Below are 17,187 nucleotides of genomic sequence, written 5' to 3' on the forward strand. Positions count from 1 at the left end.
TCCCTGATGACCATGGATGCAAAAAATCTCAACAAAAAGTGGCAAACTGGATTCAAAAATACATTAAAAGAATTATTCAGCACAATGAAGTGGATTTTATTCCTGGGATGCACAACCGACTCAATATCTGCAAATCAACTGATGTGATATATCTCGTTGATAAAAGAAAGGATAACAACCACATGATCCTCTCAATAGTTGCAGAATAAACATTTGACAAAACGCAGCAGCATCCTTTCTTGATGGAAAAAAAACACCTCATGAAAGGAGGGATGGAAGGGTCGTGGCTCAATGTGAGAATGTCCAGATATGAAAGTCCCACAGCTAATAATATCTTCAATGGGGAAAACTGAGAGCTTTCCCCCTAAGGTCAGGAACACGACAGGGATGTCCATTCTCAACACTGTTATTCACCATTCTCAACGTTTATTTTTTTTTTTTATTTTTGGGACAGAGAGAGACAGAGCATGAACGGGGGAGGGGCAGAGAGAGAGGGAGACACAGAATCGGAAACAGGCTCCAGGCTCTGAGCCATCAGCCCAGAGCCCGACACGGGGCTCGAACTCACGGGCCGCGAGATCGTGACCTGGCTGAAGTCGGACGCTTAACCGACTGTGCCACCCAGGCGCCCCCACCATTCTTTTGAAAGTCCTAGCCTCAGCAATCAGACGACAAAAAGAATTACAAGGTGTCCAAGTTGGCAAGGAGGGGTCAAAATTTCCCTCCTCACAGATATGATACTCTCCGTGGAAAATCCAAACGACTCCACCAAAAAACTTCTAGGACTGATACAGGAATTCAGGAAAGTCTCAGAATATAAAATCAATATACAGAAGTTGATTGCATTTCTATACCCCAATAATGAATCAACAGAAAGAAAGTTAAGGAATTGATCTAATTTACAACTGCACAGAAATGCATAAAATACCCAGGGGTAAATCTAACCAAAGAGGTAAAAGATCAGTACATTCAAACAATAGAGGGGTGCCTGGGTGGCTCAGTCGGTTAAGTGCCGACCTCAGTTCAGGACATGATCCCACGTTTGTGGGTTTGAGTCCTGTGACAGGCTCTGTGCTGACAGCTTGGAGCTTGGAGCCTGCTTCAGATTCTGTGTCTCCCTATCTCTGCCTTTCCCCTGCTCATGGGCTCTTGCTCACTCGCTCACTTTCTTAAAAATAAATAAAAATTAAAAAAATAAAAGAACAAACCATACAACATCTATGAAAGAAGTTGAAGAAGACACAAAGAAATGGAAAAACATCCCATCTCATGGATTGGAAGAACAAATATTGTTAAAATATCAATACTACCCAAAACAATGGACAAATTCAATGTAATTCCTATCAAAATAACATCAGCATTCTTCCATATCTAGAATATATCACACTCAACACCCAGAAACCAAATAACCCAGTGAAGAAATGGGCAAAAGACATGAAGAGACACTTTAACAAGATCACATCCAGATTGGTCATACCATGAAAAGATGCTCAACCTCATTCATCATAAGTGAAATACAAATCAAAACCACAATGAGATATCCCCTCACACCTATCAGAATGGCTAAAATTAACATCTCAGGAAACGACAGATGTTGGCAAGAATGCAGAGAAAGGGAATGCTTTTGCAATGCTGGTGGGAATGCAAAGTGGTGTAGCCGTTCTGGAAAATAGTATGGAGATTCGTTACAAGAAACAATAAGAGAACTACACTACAACCCAGCAATTGCACTAATAGGCATTTATCCAAAGGACACACTAACGCTGACTCGAAGAGGCACATGCACTCCAATGTTTATAGCAGGATTATCAACAATAGCTAAATTATGCAAAGAGCCCAAATGACCATTGAGAGATGAATGGATAACGAAGATGTGGTATATTCATACAGTGGAATATTACTCGGCAATCAAAAAGAGTGGAATCTTGCTATTTGCAACAAGGTGGATGGAACCAGACTTTATTATGCTAACCATAATATGTCAGAGAAAGACACACATCATATGATTTTTCTCATCTGTGGCATTTAATACACTGATGAACATAGTGAAAGGAAAGCAAAAATAAGATACAGAGAAGGAATCAAACGATAAGAAACTGTTAAATAGAGGGAAGAAGCTCAGGACTCCAGGAAGGTTTCTGAATAGGGGTGTGGGCTAAATAGGTGATGGGAACCCGGGGGGCACTTGGAATGAGTACTGGATATATTTTGTAACTGATGGATCACTAAATTCTAATCCTGAAACTGTATTCCACTATAAGGTAACTAACTGGGGCTTAAATTTTAACGAAGAAGAAATATAAAAATAAGTAAAGAAATGTACTACCAGTCAAAAGAAAAGAATATTTAAATCAGACTCTTGGAGTGGAAATGAAAGACCAAAAGTGTTACAGACAAGAAAGGATCAGAGAAAACATCAAGAAACAATGGAAAACAACTAGTAGAATGTCACTAAATATATACCTGTCAATAATTACTCTGAATGTAAATCGACTACATGCTCCAATCAAAAGACAAGGATAGGGTGTCAGAATGGACAGAAAAAAAAGAAAGAAACAAAAACAAAAACAAAACAAGGCCTATCTAGATGCTGCTTACAAAGCGTTATTTGGACATATGTCACCTGCAGATTTAAAAGGAGGGAATGAAAAACGTTTATCATGACAATAATGTAAAAGAAAGCCAGTAGCAATACTTATATTAGGCAAAATAAACTTCAAAACCGAGAGTGTAGTTTGGTACCCTTTGGGTCAATACCTAGTAGTAAAATGCATACACCCAATATTTATAGCAGCATTATCAACAGTAGCCATACTATGGAGAAAGCCCAAGTATCCATCAACTGATGAAGGTATAAACTTGTGTGTGTGTGTGTGTGCATGTATTTGCATATGTACTCACGTGTATGTTCATATATACATACAAATATACATACATATATACAATGAAATGAAACTCAGCTTCATAAAGAACGAAACCCTGCCACTTGCAACGATATGGATGGACCTAGAATGTATTATGCTAAGTGAAATATATCAATCAGTGAAAGACACATATATGATTTCACTCATGTGGAATTTAAGAAACAAAACATATGAAAATATGGGAAGGGGGCAGGAAAAGAGAAGAGTGGTAACAAACCACATGAGTCTCTTAGCCATAGCGGAAAAAAAGTGAGGGTTGATAGAGGGAGATGTGTCGGCGCTGGGCTAGATGGCGGACGAGTATTAAGGAGAGCAATTGTTGTCATGAGTACTGGGTGTTGTATGTAAGGGATGAATCACTGGATTCTATTCCTGAAACAGAGAATGCACTATATGTCAACTAAGACTTACATTAAAAAAATAAATAAAGCTGTAACAAGAGACGAAGATAGACACTATCTCATACTAAAGGGGACAACCAAACAAAAAGACCCAATGATTGTAAATTTTGATGCACCCAATATGCAATCACCAATATCAAAAACATTCAACAAAACCATAAAAGAATTTATAATAATATAATGATAATAGAGGACTTTAACACATCTGTCACATCAATGGACAGAACCTCTAAACAGAAAATCAACAAGGAAACAATGGCTTTGAATGACACACTGGACCAGATGCGTTTAACAGATATATTCAGAACACTCCATACTAAAATGGCAGAGTACACATTCTTTTCAAGCGCACATGGGGCATTCTCCAGAAATGATCACATTCTAGGTAACAAATCAGGCCTCAACAGGTACCTAAAGACAGAGATCAGACCAAGCATCTTTTCTGACCACACGCTAGGAAACTTGAAGTTAACCACAATCATACACACACACACACACACACACACACACACACACACACAGGGGGAAAGGCCACAAATAAAGGGAGGTTAAATAACATGTTACGAAATGAATGGGTCAAACAGGAAATCAATAAGAAAATACACTGAAAGTAATGAAAATGAAAATACACTGGTAAAAACTTTTGGAATGCAGCAAAAGCAATCTAAGATGGAAGTATATAGCAATACAAGCCTACCTTAAAGAGCAAGAAAAATCTCAAACCCTCCTAACTTACAACTAAAGGAATGAGAAGAACAGCAGAAGGAAGGAAATAATAGAGATTAAGGCAGAAATGAGGGATATACAAACCAAAAAGACACTAAACCAAATCAATGAAACAAGGGGCTGGTTCCTTGAAAACAGTAATCAACATGAAAACCTCCTAGGCAGAGTTTTCACAAAGAAGAGAGAAAGGACTCAAATACATAAAATCACAAATAAGAAAGGAGAAACAACAGTCAACACTACAAAAATACAGTTAGAAGATAATATTATGAAAAACTATATGCAACAAATTGGACACTCTGAGAAAAATGGACAAATTCCTAGAAACACAAAAACTACCAAAACTGAAACAGGAAGATACATAAAATCTGAAAACAGAAAGAAATCAAATCAATAAGAAAAAAAAACTCCCCCCAATACAAGAGTTCAGGGCAGAGGGTTTCACTGATTAATTCTACCATCCATTTAAGGAAGAGGTAATATGTATTCTCCTCGAATGATTACAAAAAATAAAAAAGAAGAAAAACTTACAAATTCATCTTATGAGGCCATCATTGCCCTGATACCAAACCCAGATAAAGCCTCCACTAAAACCGAAAACTGCCGGGGCGCCTGTGTGGCTCAGTCGGTTTACTGTCCAGGTCTTAATTTTGGATTAGGACATTATCTTGCGGGGCGTGGGTTCCAGTCCCACATTGGACAGTGCATTGACAGTGTGGAGCATGGCCAGGATTCTCTCTCTCTGTCTCTCTGCCCCTCCCTCACTTTTATGTACTCTATCTAAGGAAAGAAATAAACATTTTAAAAAAATGTTTAAAAATTTAAAATAAAACTGCAGACCAATAGCCTGAGAGTATGTATGCAGAAATTCTCATTAAAATACCTTCAAATTAAAGTCAACAATACATTAATAGAATCATTTACCATAATCAAGTGGGATATATTCTTGGGCTGCAAGGGTGGCTCCACATTCGCCGATCAATCAACATGATGCACCACAGTATTAGAAGAAATGATAAGAACAATATGATGCTTTCCTCAGATGCGGTAAAACCATTTGACAAAATGTCACATCCATTCATGATAAAAACCCTCAGCAAAGTAGACTTGGACTAAACCTACCTACACATATAAAGGTCACCTAGGAAAAAGCCACAGCTCAGCTCATCCTCAATGGGGAAAAATTGAAAGTGTTTCCTCCAAGGTCAGGGACAAGACAGGGATGACCCGTCACCACTATTATTCCACATAGTACAAGAAGTCCTAGCTACAGCAATCAGACAAAAAAAGAAATGAGGCATCCAAATTGGCAAGGAAGAAGTAGAACTTTCGCTGTTTGGAACTGACATGATGCTCTCTATAAAAACCATGAAATACTCCAATGAAAATTTCTAGGATTTATATATGAATTCCACAAATCACAATATACAGAAATCAATGTACAGAAATCTATTGCATTTCTATAGACGAGTAATGAATTAACAGAAAGAGAAAGTAAGGGATCAATCCTATTGACAGGTGCACCAAATACCCCAAGATACCTAGAATGAACCTAACCAAAGCGGTGAAAGACCTGTACTCTAAAGGCTATGAAACACTGATGAAAGAAATGGAAGAGGACGAAAAGAAAAGGAAATATATTTCACCCTCATGGATGGGAAGCAAAAATACTGTTAAAATGTCTACACTCCTCAAAACAATCTACACATGTAATGAAATCCCTATCACATTAACAAAAACATTTGTTACAGAACTACAACATATAATTCCAAGATTTGTATGGAACGACAAAGACTCCAAACAGCAAAAACAAAATTGAAGAAGAAAACTAAAGCTGGAGGCATCACAATTACAGACATCAGGTTATATTAAAAAGCTGTACTGAACAGAACAGTATGGTACTGGCAAAAAACAACAACATCAACAACAACAACAACAACAACAACAACAACAACACAGACGCAGAGATCAATAGAACGGAAACCCAGAAATGAACTCAAACCTATATGGTCAATTAATTCTCAATAAAGCAGGAAAGTATATCCAATGGAAAAAAAAGATAGTCTTGGGACACATGGGAGGCTGCAAAGCGTGTGATTGGGGATTCAGCTCAGGTCATGATCTCAGGGCAGTGCAGAGCATGTGTGGGATTCTCAATCCCCATTTCTCTCTGCCCCCTTCTGCATTATCTCTGTCTCTAAAAAATAAATACATACACTTAAAAAGAATCTCCTCAACATATGGTTTTGGAAAAAACTAGACAGCAACCTGCAAAACCAAACAAGACCAACAATGGACCACCTTCTTACAATATACACAAAAATAAATCCAACATGGATAAAGACCTATGTGTGAAACCTGAAACCATAAAAATCCCAGAGGATAATGAACACAGACAGTATCTTATTTGACATTGGCTGTACAAACATCTTTGCAGATATATCTCCTGAGTTAAGGGAAACACAAGCAAAAATAATGGGACTTCGTAAAAATAAAAAGCTCTGTCACCAAGGAAATAATCAACAAAACTAAAACACCTACAGAATACTATTTGCACACGACATCTGATTAAGGCTTAGTGTCCAAAACAAATAAAGTCATACAGCACCCAAAAAAAGGAGAAATTCCGATTAAAACTGGGCAGAAGACACGAATGGACATTTTCCCAAGGCAGACATACACATGGCCAAGAGACATATGAAAAGATGCTCAACAATACTGATCTTCAGGAAAACACAACTCAAAAGTACAATGAGATAACACATCATATCTTTCAGAATGACTAAAATCAATGAATGATGAAATAGCAGGTGTTGCCAAGGATGTGAGGAAAGAGAAACCCTCTTGCACTGTGGGTAGGAATGCAAACTGGTGCAGCCACACTGGAAAACATCATGGAGATTCATAAAAAAAAAATGGAAATGGAACTACCTTAAGATCCAGCAATTTCACTAAGAGGTATTTACTCAAAGAATACAAAAATAATTCTTCAAAGGGATACATGCACCATGATGTTTACAGCAGCATTTTCTACAACAACCAAATTACAGCAACTTCCCAAGCATCCATCAACTGATGAATAAATTGAGATGTAGTATATGGAATGTAATATTATTTAGCCATAAAAACATGAAATCTTGTCATTTGCCACGAGCTGGAGGAGCGACAGAATGTTATGCTGGGTGAAAAAAGCCTGTCAGAGAAAGACAAACACCAGATGATTTCACTAACACATGGAAATAAGACAAATTTAAGGGGGGGGGCGGTGAAGGACACAATGACAAACAAACAGACTCTTAACTAGGAAACAAACTGAGGGCTTCCACAGTGAGGTGACGGAATGGGTGAAACAGCTGCTGGGGATTAAGAAGCTGTTGCTGGTGCTCACCTGGGATGAGCACCGGGTGACGTGTGGAAGTGTTGCTCTATATTGGACACCTGAAACTAACATTACACTGTGTCTTCACTCACTGGAATTTAAATTAAAAGATAACATAAGGTTAATGACACCTACCTACCAGGTTTTCTGTAGTTTTCAATCACTTCACTAAGTTGGGAAAATAACCATGAACATTTTTAAAAAGCATGTATGATGTGTGGGACAGTTTGTGCCCTTACCTTGGTCTCTGGTTCCAGCAGGACTCGGAACATGGGTCCCAGCTCCTTCTTCTAGAAGGTCGTGAGACGAGCATTTCATGTATCCACGTCCTAATTGAATGCAGCTCCCGTGCTTCTGAATTTCTGTTAGGGTTCCTTGTCGGAAACAAGCCTGGATCTGGAACAAACCATCGACTGCATCTATGAGGTGATGTCGTGGGACCCCTCAATCCACAAGTCCTTTGGTAAAATACGTCTTGTTCAAAAACTGTCTGGGAAGGGGTGGAATGAAACATGGGAACAGCCCAGAAAATGCAAAGGCCTGTGCAGCTCAGCGACCAGCTTGACCAGGGAAGCCACCCGGCGCCCCCTCCTCAGCACTCAGTACAACAAGGCAGCTTCTCTCTGGCGACTCAGGAGATGCCAAGTTTCTGCTAAGCTCCCAAGGTCTCCCCTGGGGCGGGTGGCAGAACCTGCTGGAAATGCAGCTCTGCTCTCTGTGCTGAGGCACCAGCAGAGGCCTGAGTCCTCTGAGAGCAGTCTAAGCCCTTCCTGCTCTGAGGTGCCCTGGGTCAGAAAAGCCGATGCTGCGCCCTCTACTGGCCATCACTGCCCAGGCAGAGGAACCCGCCCGTCTGGGTCTGTGGTGCTCGAGCTCTCTCTGCTGGCCACCATGGGAATTCCTGCAATGTTGAAGACCCTGGTGGCTCAGCTGAGGGACCGAAGGTGCTCTGGGCCACTAAGCCTGTTCTCTACACTGGGAAGGGTCTTAGTGACAGGACCTAGGGCACAAAGAAATCTTTTCCTTCTCCGTTCTTGTGAGTGAAGAATGAAACCAAATTTATTAAGGTAATGGCATCATTTGTAATGCTTTAAGCAATGTTCCCAGAAAAATAGACCACCAAATTACACATGATGAACAAGAGGTTATTGTGTTTACCACCTAAGTGTTTAGGTTAGATAAAGAATGGACACCTTTGAGAGAGAGATACTGGCTTCCAGCTACGGAATGAATGAGTCCTAGGGATACAAGGGACAGCCAATGGAAGAGAGTCAATCCTGTAATAATACTGTTGCATACTTTCACAGGATAGCTACACTTGTGCTTAAGTACAACATAATTTATAGACATATGGAAGGACTACAATGTATGTCTAAAACTAATACAACAAATGTGTGAAGAATATTTCAATTAAAAGTCGACATCCTTTACGCTATCTTTAATTTCTCTTTCTTTGCCAATAAACTATCATTCCTGGGGCGCTTGGGTGGCTTACTTGGTTAAGCGTCCGACTTCCACTCAGGTCATGATCTTGCAGTCCATCAGTTTGAGCCCCACGTCACGCTGTGTCCTGACAGCTCAGAGTCTGGCGCCTGCCTCAGATTCAGTATCTCCCACTCTCTCCCCCATCCCCAGCTCGGGCTCTTTCACAAAAGGAAAAAAATAGGAACATTAAAAATGAAAAATCATTCCTAATTTAGAATCTGTGAAATTCCATATATACCAGATTCTCTAACATGACCATCTTGATGTTTAGAGCTTATCTGAAAAGTCACTAATAATATCTGATGACACATATGTGACAAGGTCAGAATGCAACTTACAGGAGCTACACATCTGTTATGAATTTATGACATGTATCCATGGCTTATATTTCCAATGAAATGTGCTTTAGGGATACGGATGGATGAAATAATGCCCATCACTCATGTAGGTCAATTTCCTACAGGACCATTATGCTTTCAATTAGGAATTGCCATCTCTTCAAAATTAAAAGAAACTGGGAAAGAAATTGTCTTTGAATGAGGTAAGAGAAGACTATGGTGTTTTAAAAGGTTCACCTACCTTCTGGAATCCTCAGATTGGTTGTGGACAGGAGGATAGCAACCCACGATTTGGATGCACACCGCTCGTTCCAGAGGGAGAATATGGACCTTATTGTCAAATATTTTTTTTAATCAATATCAACAGTCCACCTCTGCCAGGTCCAGACTGCAGAACCTGGGGGCAACACAATGTCTCATGCCTGGGTTCAGAACATGAGGAACGCCAGCTGGTTGGGGGGGGGGGGAGGGGGGAAATCCAACAGGGCCTGGGGCAGTGAGGGAGATGACCCCGGGACACCTCCTCACAGGGCGGGCTCTGGAGTTTAGCTGCCAAAGAGCAGCACATTCTCCCTGAAGACATCTGTCTCCATGACAGAACATAACGCTGAGCCCCACAATTCCAGTAGAAATGACGGATGCCCATCTTTTCGATTGCAATGGCCTCTGCAGAGCTTGACCCCAGGGATGTTGGAGTCTTAGAGTTATGAAACTATGATGCCCATGATACCAGCCCTTTCGGCCCCAGCACTCAGAGCCACTTCACACATCCCCTCTCCCCTGGCTCATCTCACCCCGTTCACATACCCGGACCAGGGCTCCACTTTTCTCCTTGTACTTCCTCTTTGTCTCTGTTTCTCTCTAACCACACCTCTCTGTGTTTCTTTCTTTCACTCTCTAGGTCTTGCCCAATTCCCCTATCACTCATCCAGTTTCTCTCTCCTTACCTCTTTGTCCACCTCTCCCCAGGCTTCAGGCTATCTGCTCTGTGCTTGCAGCCCTGTCCAGGAGCACAGGGAACTCCTGTCTCTCTCTCTCTCGTCATGTTTTGTCCCAGGCCCTGATCAAAATGGAGGAGAATCCCCCATACAGCAGCTGCTCATATTGACATTTGCTAAAGCAATGCTGGCAGAATGTGGACAGCCAGACATTTACCGTTGGTGGCCCAGCCATGACCCAAAAGCTGCTGGAGGGCTGGCTGCTTCCCTAAGCTGGAAGGAAAAAAAAGCTCACAGGGTTCAGGGTCCCTGATGTAGATTGGATTGGCTGATGTAGAAGGAGCCGTATGCTTACACCCAACTCTCCCTGGATTGTGTTGAAGGAACCTTTCTCAGACCATGGTCCTCTGCCCTCCCCATGCCTCAATATGGCTTCAGGGGGAGCTTTATGGGACACCATGTGACTCGCCACAAAAATTGTGCCATTTGCCCCCTTGGAGGCCACCTGGATTGGTGCTATTGGTAGCAGCTGGTAAGGTGCACAAGGGCGCAAAAGCTGAATTAATGCAGGGCCTCCTTACTGGTCTCCTGAATCCATTCCTCACCATCAGAAGAGACCCTTTCCTGGAGACAGACACCTGCCCTGCTCATCAGCACAAACCACATCAACTAGCACATGTGCCATGTGCTCATGAGCATCAATCTATACATGAACAACCACCACCATATCTCCCTAAAGGATGTATCCAACCCCTCAGATGGAACTATTGGTCCCTTCCAGGCAATACAACCCCAAACAATGATCTGTCTTCGTACACCAATACTATACATTCTACCTGTTTGTTAACTGCATATACAAGAACGCCAAAGTGTACACTTGATGGGGAATGAGTGTCGATTTTCCTGGAGGCAGACGCTGACATAGAAACACAACTATGACAAGTGTATTAGGGGATATTAGGAAGGACAATGTGGAGGGGACGGGGTGGACAGGGAAAGCATTCAGACCAAGGGGTAGATTAGACCCCATCTCTAAATATATAATAACCACAGCTGGTTTGTAATGGTTCAGTGTGCTCTTCAAATTTCAAACTGATTGCCCTCTATGTCAAAGTGATTGAGTTATTGCAAAGGGATCTTCTGTTCTTCTATATGCGTTTTTTCTTCTTCGATACATCTGTGGCCTTGGATGAGCACATATTTGTCAGGGTGCATTTGTGTGTCTACCTGTAATGGAAGAGGATTATCTTCAGATCCCTGAACATCCATATTCTCATACTTATCTTTTCCTTCCTTGTAAAGTAGGACCTGAATTTTAATAGAAAACACACAGGAATCTTTGTTGCATCCTTTGAAACTAGAATTGCCAATCTCTCAGCCTCAGGCATTATACCCTTAGTTTCATGAAATTGAATGAACATCTGTTGATGATCTTCTCTGTGCAGATACATTCGTTTCCACGCTGAAAAGGGTGAGTGCTCACTCATCCCATATATTTTACAAATTCCTCATGTGCTTAACCACCTCTTCATCGCGCTGACCTCAGAGATCAACATTATCCCTGCTTCTCAGATCACAAAGCTGATGCTCTGAGTTGAGGCTCTCCCCACTGAGAGCTGGCATTAGGTCTGAGACAAGAGGAACACACGCAAAGCCTCAGGAAATTGTGAGGGAAGTGTCGGAGATGCAAACCTTCAGGCAGGGTGGTGAAAGTAGGTTCAGGGTTGCGGTGACAGGAGTCCAGCAGGGGCATTTCCTGGTCAACCCTGAATTCCCCGCTAAGAGTGTGACTCAGGCTGAAGCCAAGGAAGCCACACAGCTAATCTACAACCTTTCGTCGCATTTAGTCTCACAGAGATACACACACTTAGGCACAGCCCAACATATGTATGGCCTAAGAAACTTGAGGAATCTTAACAGTGTTTCAGTCAGCAGCACCCTTGCATTGAAAAGCCTGTGAGGCCATCTCTACATCTTCTCAGAGACTCAACAAGACAGTAGATGAATATGCTGAACATGTCAACTCATACTGTTCAGATCATCTTACAAATAGTCGAGGTGGAGGTCACTGAGGGCACCAATGAGCTGGTGGTGACTTATAGAGTCCATGAACAGTGATAAAGGGGATCTGTGGGGGAGGGCATGCAGGGTGGACCTGGTAAAAGAGGAGGTCCTCTTGCAACCATAAGGACCTACAGAACAGAAGCGACAGGTATGTTGGTATGACAGACAGAAGTAGAACGCCCACAGGAGCTGAAACACAATGAAGCAGGTGTCAGCACCTGGCCCCTTGTTCATTCACGGGTTCTAGTAGAATGCAGCATCAGTGCCAGAAAACTCTACCCTCCCACGAGATCCCACTTACAACCTGAAGGTCTCACGAGGACCTCCTATGAGGTCCCACCTACAGCCTGAAGGTACCAGATGCACAAGGAGAAACTACTGTCTCCACACATCACTGCACATGGTTACAAATGCAGAAAGCCAAGGAATCCTATTCTTGAAGATTGATGGCAGTAATGCCAGTCTAATAAAGGAACGTATTCCAGAGAGGCAGGCATCTGTGTTCAGGACACCCCTCTTCCACCAGATCTGCAGACTTTTTACTTACACATTGAGAACAGACAAAACATGAAGGAATGAAAGAAAAGCCCAGCACCACACAGAGATTCAGGGCCACCCCAGGGTCAAAGCTCAAATTGCCATCCCATTCATGTCCTTACTCTGCTTCCCTCACTGACAAAGACATCTTCTGTGCAAGGGCACAGAGACCTTTGAGGAGATGGGGATTCCTGGAGTCCTGCAGGGGGCCTAGAAATGTGTTTTCTGAGAGAAACACGTTACCTGTGCACATTCATGGTCTTAAGAGTGTTTACCTTAATTCACAGGTAATTCAGCTTTTAAATACAATATGAATTGCAGAGCTATTTTGTCCCATTGTAAAAGGGAGGTAGAAATTCTACGTAAAAGAATGAACAGAAACATGTCTCAATTTCAGGTGTAAAACTCCCATAAGGCATCATGAGACAAAGTACCAGTTGCAACTGTTCCTGGGACACAATTGAACCTGCTCATATAAATACAACTGAAGAACTCTGTGAGTTACTGGCCCTGCAGGTAATCACTGATTCTCTCCCTTCACGACTGAAGTTCCACGTACATTTTCGATTACACATGCCGCTTCTGAAAATTCAGAGTATTTCCACCTAGGGGACAACTGGAGAAATTCTCGATGAGCAATAATCGCGCCTCGGATAAACCTCATTGGCTATGATACTGCCACTGCGCAAAGCTTGGGAGAACTTCTCTATTGCACATTGACCAACACAGAAGGACCAGTAATGAGTTCTGAAATTTAACTAAGAACCCTCAACACTGCACAAAGCACACAATATAATGTTGGAAAGTGTTGTTATCTTTTCCAGTCACGAGGCTCATAGCAGACATTCTGAACAAATTCATGGCCTACTCTGAAATAGGAAAAAAAATGAAAATAATCAGGATAATCCCATGCAAAGAAAGTGAGAAAGGTGTCCCATGCTCCAGAAGACTTGAGGGTGCAGTGAAGTGTCATTCTCCTCAAGTTATTTCCACAAACACAAAGTGATAGCCACGTGGTCCTCCACCTCCACACACTTGTGGCGTCCAGAGGCACTAGCTAACATGATGATCTTAAACTGGAGAAGTCTGGAGGCTTGTGAGGATGTAAATCAAACAGTAAAAATACCAGAGGGCATAGAAAACCAGACAAGGTCAGATAAATTTTCCAGAAAGCATTGCAACTGAAATAGGCAACAGAATTTACCTTGTCTTTCTCTGCATCCATGGTAGAGACACAACTGATATTCCCCATGGGAGTTGCACCATGTCCTAGGTCTCATAAAAGATGGAGGGGGATGGAAGTTGATTCTGACTTGCATAGACTGTGTGCAAGAAAAACAAACCATCCGCAACAGGTTTCATTATATTCAACTCTTTCACATTCTCATGTCCCGTACTAGGGGCAGAGGGTTTTTCAGGTGCCTCAGGTGACCCTTGAGGACAAGAGGGAGATCTGATCCTGTCCTTTGAGGAAGGTCTACATGGCCCTGGTTCAGGAGTTTTTATAACTAATCAAGCATCTGTGAACAGTTCAGGTCTCAACTAGCTAGAAATAAAGTTAGGGGTGTGTTTCATCCCTCAGAGAGCCCAGCACATGGTCTCTGTACAAGCTACATCCTAGGGAGTCAGCATGTATAAGGCCTCTTTCCTTCTCAGAGACATGTGTTGCCCAGCTCACTGGGTGGAAACGACTGCCCATTTCATTCATTTCCTGAGAAATTGGAAGCACATTACACTGTCCTCACTCAGGCTAACCTGAAAGCCCTGTGGTGCCATCACTGCATCCTCTCCAAACACTCAACAAGTAAAAAGACAAAACGTGTTTTATAAGTCAACTCATACTGTTTCAATCATCTTTCCAGATGGTGGAGGTGGAGGGTGAGGTCCCAGAGGCCACCAGGTTGGAGAAGTTGGTGGTGGCCCAAAGACCCTGGATGGTGATAAAGAGCAGCCCAACGGGGTATGACACGGAGGGCACTTCTGAGAAAGGAGGAACTGTTCTGGAAGCCATTTTGACATGCCGGACAGAAATTAAACTTTTGAGATGTGTTAGAGTAAAAGGTGAAAAATCCAACACCAACACTAACATACCTGAACCCCAGTGAAGCCGGAATGGCACCTCTCTCCTTCCCCTCCACCTGGTTTCAACAGGGCAGCATTACTGCCACAAAACTCCACCCTTCCCAATGGGTCCAACCTAGAGCTTCTAGGCATTTGTGGAGACAAAGCAGTGCATTGCTGGCAGCAAGCATGGTACTAGCTGTGCCTGAAAATGTAGGGAAGGAAGTGGCTACTCTTAAAGCATCAGGGGGATAATTACAGACTACTAAAGAAAGTCTGTTTCACACACACAGGCTTCTATTTCCAGGACTACTCTCTATCCAGCCCTTCACCACTTCAACAGCTACGTCTTGGCATAATAAGAGCTGAAATGGTGAGGAAGAATTTTGTTTTCATATCATTCGTTTACATCTTTAATCCATTTCAAGTTAATTCTTGGAGTGATGTAACATAAGGTGCTAAGCTTTAATCTTATACATGTGACTATCCAATTTTCCCAGCTCCAGTTATTCAAGAGACTACTCTTCTCCACTGAGTATTCTTGACTCCCTTGTCAAATACTAGTTGACTGTGCATGCATGGCTTTAGTTTGGGCTCTCAATTTCCATTCCATTGCCTTGTGTGTGTGTGCCTATGCCAATGACATAACTGATTTCTTTGTGTTAGAATGCAGCTTGAAATCAAGAAGTGTGATGCCACCTGTTTTGTTCTTTCTTGCATTGGCTACTTGGGGTCTTTTTGTGGTTCCAAATACATTTGAAGATATGTGTTTCTAATTGCATAAAACTTACATCCATTGGATGTTCTTTCCTGCTTTGTCAAAGATGAGTTGGCCATACGTTTGTGGGTCTAGTTCTGGGGTTTCTATTCTATTCCATTGGTCTATGTGTCTGTTTTTGTGCCAGCTATACTGTTTTCAAGCCCAGCGATTAATTTTATGACTATTATTCTAAAATTCACTTTCTGTTATATTATTTAAATTCTTTTTGATCAGCTCCTTAGCTGTTGTTATTTCCTGGAGATTCTTCTGAGGGGAATTCTTCCGCTTGGTCATTTTGGATAGTCCCTGGTGTGGTGAGGACCTGCAGGGCACTTCTCCTGTGCTGTGGTGTATAACTGGAGTTGGTGGGCGGAGTCTCCTGTTTCTTTCATACAAATTGAATTTCTTCCATTTCTGCACACAGGTTTTACAGTTTTCTGTAGAGAGGTCTTTCACTTCCTTAGCTAAATTTGTTCCTATAAATTTTATTGGTTTTGATGCTATTGTAAATGGGATTGTTTTCTTTCCCTCTTAGATAATTTGGTTAGTGTATAGGAATGCTACAGAATTTGATCTGTGACTTTCTATTTTGGAACTTTATTGCATTTCTTGATTAGATAGGAACAGGTTCTTTTACATTAAACTTTTTATTTCATTCCTTTACCTTATTTTTAAAAAATCATGTTATTTGGGAATAGCTGACACACTGTGTTACATTAGTTTCAGATGAACAACATAGTGATGGGACAAGTGTATACATGCTGCTACGCTAACACAGGTGTAGCTATCGTCTCTCACCATGCATCACCACTCCAGTACCATTCTCTATTTTCCCTATGCTATGTCTTCTACCTGTGATTTATTCATTCCATAAACAGAAGCCTGCATCAACCAATCCCCTTCACATATCTAGGGCATCCTTGTCTTGTGCCTGATCTTAGAGGAAAATCTTTCACAATCTCACTATTGAGTATGATGTTAGCTGTGGGCTTCACATACATGGCCTTTCTTATGTTGAGATATGTTCCTTCTACACAGAATTCTAAAGAGATTTTTAGCACAAATGGATACCAAATTTTCTCAGAACTTTTTTTTTCTGTGTCTATTGACATCGTCACATGAGTTTTCTTTTTAATTTTTAAAATGTATTTATTTATTTTAGGTTAAATTTATTTATGTATTTCTTTAGAATTTATTTGTTCAAGTGTTTAATTAAATTCCAGTTGGTTAACATACAGTGTAGTGTTAGTTTCAGGTATAGAATGTAGTCATCCATCACTTACATACAACACCAAGTGTTCCTCACTACTAGCGCCCTCCTTAGCCCATCACCCATTAAACCCATCCCCCTGCCCACCTCCCTTCTAGTAACCCTGCCTTTGCTATTTATACTTAAGATTCTGGTTTCTGGTTGATTTTTTTTCATTCAAGTATGTGAGGAGTCACATTTATTGATTTGCATTTCTGAAACATCCTTCCTTTACAGGGAAAAAAGCCCTTCATCACGGTCAATGATCCTTTTAAGGTGATGCTGAATTTGGTTTGCTTGTATATTATTGGGAATTATTCATCTA

General features: G+C 41.5%; 1 pseudogene; it reads right to left on the reverse strand.

Annotated features, from left to right (window-relative positions):
• Positions 1-13,332: 13,332 nt before the first annotated feature.
• Positions 13,333-13,485, reverse strand: LOC125159873 (uncharacterized; annotated as a pseudogene).
• Between the last annotated feature and the right edge of the window lie 3,702 nt (positions 13,486-17,187).

Source organism: Prionailurus viverrinus, unplaced genomic scaffold (assembly GCF_022837055.1).
Source record: "Prionailurus viverrinus isolate Anna unplaced genomic scaffold, UM_Priviv_1.0 scaffold_75, whole genome shotgun sequence".
NCBI classification, from domain to species: domain Eukaryota; kingdom Metazoa; phylum Chordata; class Mammalia; order Carnivora; family Felidae; genus Prionailurus; species Prionailurus viverrinus.